This window comes from Microtus ochrogaster, chromosome 24, assembly GCF_000317375.1.
Source record: "Microtus ochrogaster isolate Prairie Vole_2 chromosome 24, MicOch1.0, whole genome shotgun sequence".
In the NCBI taxonomy this organism is placed as follows: Eukaryota; Metazoa; Chordata; class Mammalia; order Rodentia; family Cricetidae; genus Microtus; species Microtus ochrogaster.
The window spans coordinates 17,615,748-17,620,919 of NC_022024.1; positions in this window are offsets into that span (position 1 = coordinate 17,615,748).

Consider the following 5,172-nt stretch of genomic DNA (forward strand, 5'->3'; position numbering starts at 1 on the left):
GGTAACCTTCTTTCCCAAATATGCTTCAGCTGTTTCTTTCATCTTAGCAAGAACCATGGCAGAAATTTCTTCTGGGGCAAATGTCTTGGTTTGCCCACCTCCAATATCAGCTTGAATGTATGGCTTTGTTTTCTTCTCAACCACCTCGAAAGGCAAGAACTTGATGTCCTGCTGCACCGAGGGGTCATTCCAAGTGCGTCCGATGAGGCGCTTGGCGTCGATGACCGTGTTCTTGGGATTGGAGGTTAGATGGAGTGAAGGCCACATACGACGGCGTGATGCGGTTGCCCTGGTCGTTTGCTATGATCTCCACGCGGCTGTTCTTGAACACACCGACGCAGGAGTAGGTGGTCCCCAAGTCGATGCCAACTACCGTGCCCACATCCTCCTCTTTATCCTCCTCCTCCTCCTCGCCTGCCCCGAGCAGAGCAGCAGCAGCAGCAGCAGCAGCAGCAGCAGCAGCAGCAGCAGCAGCAGCACCGCAGCCACCACAGCACTTCCACGTACTCACTTGGTGGTTCTTTCAGAAACAGCTGAGCTATGGGCCCTTCTTTCCGTCTGCCTGCACCCTCTGTGGAGCCTAGGAAGGTGAAGGTTCTGCGTCCACTCCTCCAGTCTCCCACAAAAATGAATGCAGTTGCTGTTGATGATTTGTATTTGGACTTCACTGAAGAAGAGTGGCCTTTCCTGGATCCTTCCCAGAGGAATCTCTTCATGGATGTGATGACGGAGATCTATAGGAACCTCAAAGATGTTACAATTCGGAAGATGATGATATTGAAGAGCATTCTGAAAGTTCTAGAAGAAATGGAAGTCATCTTGAAAGGCGTGAAGGAATTGATTAGAGTGGGAAACCCGATGAAAATATTCAACATGGTGAAGCCATCGCACGTCAGAGATGACAACGAAGACAAAGAACAAATACTGGAGAGAAACCCTATGAATGTAATCAGTGTGGTACAGCAGGACTGGCAACGGCACAAACATCGTTGGTGCCGGACACCGTGGATAAACTGGCGAGACAAGTCAACGATGCTCTCCAGACTCAGAATGCCCTAAGTGTCCACATTAAATTTGGACTTTGGAATTTAAATCAAGAGACTGCCCTATTGTAGGAGCAGGTGGACTTATGGTTAGTACAACAAATGTCTTGTTCACGCTTTTATCATTCCATTTGTATCAGATTGTAACTGTTTTAGCCAAAGGGTTGGTAGAATACCATAGCCCAAATGGGAGGCTGGGTCCAGTGGTGACTGGGGACCCTACTGCTGGCAATCTTAACGCCTGTTGCCACGGGCATTCGTCTCTGAATCCTGTGTAAGATCAGACAACCCACGAGAATGCAGCATATGGTCACTTAGCAAGTCCTTCTGAGCCTGTTGGCCAGTAACTTGAACGTACTCCAGGTTTGGTTGCAAATACTGCACCAACTATGAAGACTCCTCCGTAGACGGGTAACTTCTACAGAAGAGGGCCCGCCTAAGACAGGGAAGGGGCCTCCCAAAGACCGACGGGTAAGGGTTTACTCTTCTGAGATGACCTAAGACAGGAGGGTCTTCTGTTTTATGGGATTTTCACCTGTTGGCCATTGACTGCAGTGTATTTAAGCCTCCATAGTGCTATTAAAGAGGGGCTTTTGGTACCAGTGGTGGAAGGTCTGTGTGTTGGTTTGTCTCTGCGTGTGTATTCTCAACCTCCAGCCCTTTGCCCGAAGCTTGCGAACTGGGTTCTAGTGCTTAGAGCACAGACGGGAGTGTGTGTGTGTGGGGGGCAAGCTCTTCTCTACTTGTAATAATCACGCTCTCCCATCCGTGTAGCGCTGGAGGCTGCGTCCAGGGCCTCCCACAGGCTCAGCACCTCTTCCCTTCTAGCTTCTCATTTCTGGCTCGGCTGCTGGGTCCGTTGGATTAAGTGTCCACTAGGAGGCTCACGCTCGGGTTTCCTAGACTCTTACCAACTGGGAACCTACAACTCACCAATCTTATTACAAAACAGCTTTCCAATTTTGAGTTAAGAACAAATCCTTAGGAAAATGTATATAGCTAGGTAGACCATAGACCAGGTTTTCTGAAAGCAAGCAGGATTCCAGTGCAAGGGTAGCAGCGATGGATCTGAGTCTAGATGTGAGCCTGCTGTCTCCTCGCGCCATTTTCTCACCTCTCTGTGACCCTCTCGGTCTGACTGCTTCTCAGTCCTGAAGACACATGACCTTCAGGCTCTGGTGTCTGCTTTCAGTCTGGAAATGCTATTTTTCTCAGAAACTAGAACAGTCTTTTTTTTTTTTTTTTTGCTCCATTCTCAATGAGGTTGTTTCCTGACTACTTGCCCCATCAATTATAAAATCTCTTAATTTTGCTGTTTATTTCCAAAGTTAACCATACTTCTAAAATGGCATATGCTTCTTGTCATTCTGTTTCCCCAGGCAGGGCTTTACTTTTGTCCAATGATGCTTGCATGTATCCTCACCGTGCAGGTGAGTGCTTGGCATGTAGGAATTAACGAGATATTAAATGACTGGAAGAAAGTCTGCAAAAATCAGCATATTTGTTTTTATTTATCTTTTGCAGCTTTGGGGCCTGACTCTGGGGCTTTGGACATGCTAGGCAAGCAGTCTACTGTTTGGTTACACTCCCAGACCAGCAGTTTCTACCCAATAGCTTATATACATTTAACAGCATTCTTAAAAGCCTTGATGCCACAGTGGAGGGTATAAGTCACTGACAAAGCATTTAATGTATGTCAAGTCCTTGATTGGCTCCCCAGAACTGGAAACACACACACAAACACATACACTATAGATGTAAGCCAATTTTTTCTCCCATGAAACTTATGTATCATAACCAAATTATTTAGCTTTCACTTGTCTTAAAGCATTTTTGTCTTCACCATGTATGTTTGTGTTTCTTGTTTTTCTTCCACTGTGGGATATTTAGTAAAGGGATCCAGCTAAGCCAGCTCTACCACCTCCTTCTTAAAATGTCCACGAAGTACCTACTGTGTGTCAGACATTATCCAAGAAGCACCTACTGTGTGTCAGGCACTATGCTAAATGTCGAGATTTCCATTCATACAATACTAAACAAGACAACATTAAAAGAGAGAGAGGTTTAAGGCATGGCACACAGAAAAATACTAAGGTATAGCCCCACCCTTTCTGCTCTTGTCCTAGTAAAGCAATGATTTGGTATCAGAGGTGCAATAAGGCAGACAGTGCAGGGTAAGAATGAGGCGGGCGGGATGTAAGCATCGGACAGAAGAAAAAAGAGCACAGGCTAGGATTGCTAGGCGGGAGGTTACTGTGAAACAGTCTGAGTGGAAGACTAACAACCCAGATGACCCCAGGATGTTTTAAGCAGCATTTGAAACCGAAAGGCAACTAAGCCTTGTGAGAAGCCTAAATTCAAACTATAAACTTATTTAAAATAGGAAATAATAGCAATTAATTTTCTTCTTCTCTCCTTTTTTTTTTTTTTTTGAGACAGGGCCTCACTGTGTAGTTCTGGCTGGCCTCACTATCTAGACAAGGCTAGCCTCGAACTCGCAGAGATCCGCCTGCCTCTGCATCTTGAATGTTGGGACTAAAGGTTTGCACCAACGTGAGCCATTAGTGATGAAATATTAGTAACACAGGAGAGCCCATACCGTCTGCCGTGCCAGTTGGCATACGGCAGCTATAAAAGCCTGCTACTATTTCTCGTGCGTCTCTGGTGATAGAAGCAACTGGGGGTCGTGAATAAACTCACAGAGGCAGCAGGTCAGTGCCCTTGGAGTCCTTTAGGACAGACGTGGCAGCATGGGCACACTTTTCTCTGCAATAGTGTTTAAGGAAGTCCTTGAAATCCATCTCTTCTCTTTCTTACTAGTCTCAGAGCAAAGAATTAGAGGTTCATGGTATATCATTTCAAAGTTCTCTTCCAATGTATTCTAGTAAAAAACAGTGGTATCAAAACCCCTCATACTACATGATATTTAACACTGATTTATCATGAGAAAGCTGGGATCTTCACTTAGAGCCGACTGAATTCAAAGACCCATTGTGTCGATGGGATGCACGTCATTTTCCCTTTAAGTTTTGCAAAAAAGTGTTGGACAGATTTTAGAGTTCGGTTCAAATCTGACCTGCTTAAATTGCTTTATTTCTAGAATTTGTAAACACAGAGGCTAAGTTGTGAAAACTTGAAATGCACGTGTGTTCATGTGTGTGCGCTTGCCTGCGTGTGGCCACAGGACAATCTAAGATGTAATCCTCAAGAATGTCACACACTCCTGTAAGATGGTCTTTCTGGTCTGAAGCTCACCCATTAGACTGGCTGGCCACGGATCTTCCTGTCCCCACCTCTCCAGCTCTGAGATGACGTAAGTGGTGCCATGCCTGGCTTTTGACATGGGGGGTCTCAAGATGGAACTAAGGCCCTCATGCCTGTGAGGCCAAAGCTTTAGTCACCAACCCATCTTCCTGGCCCCTAAGTGTAATTATTGAGGGACATTAAAGTACTTGTTTCATTGTTGGACAAGGTAGTACACTCTTAAATCTTATACTACACTGGAGTGTTAAGCGTAACACGCTTATTAAAAAGTATAGGCCAGGTAGATCTGCCCAGGAATGCTCTGTCAGCATAACTATGGCAGAGCAAGCAAAGGGGTCATGCTGCCGTCCAACGCAGCTGCAGACGCTGGTTTTGAATACGATTGGAGGGTCTCTCTCTCTCTCTCTCTCTCATTTTTTGGAGATAGGGTTTCTCTGTGTAACAGTCCTGGCTATCCTGGAACTTGCTTTGTTGACCAGACTGACCTTGAACTCACTGCTGCCTGTCTCTGCCTCTCAAGTCAAGGGATTAGAGTTGTGCACCACTACCGGCTGCAATCTCTCCTTTTATATATTCGGCACATATGGTCACTGAGAGAAAAACTTTTCACTACTATCAAAACTGCCTATTACCAAGGAATACGTTAGCTTCAACTGACAGCTGGAGAAACAAATCTCTTTTAGAAGACTAGGGAATATATGTATCCCCACCCCCAGGAATGTGCAATTTTTTTTTTTACAAGCATGATTCACTACTGGCCATGGTCAGTCTGCACCAAGGAATCAACCAGCTGTTTGAGCATCAGCACACATCAATTAACAACACCCCACCTTCCCAATCGCTTGTGCTTCTGGACTTTGGGTTC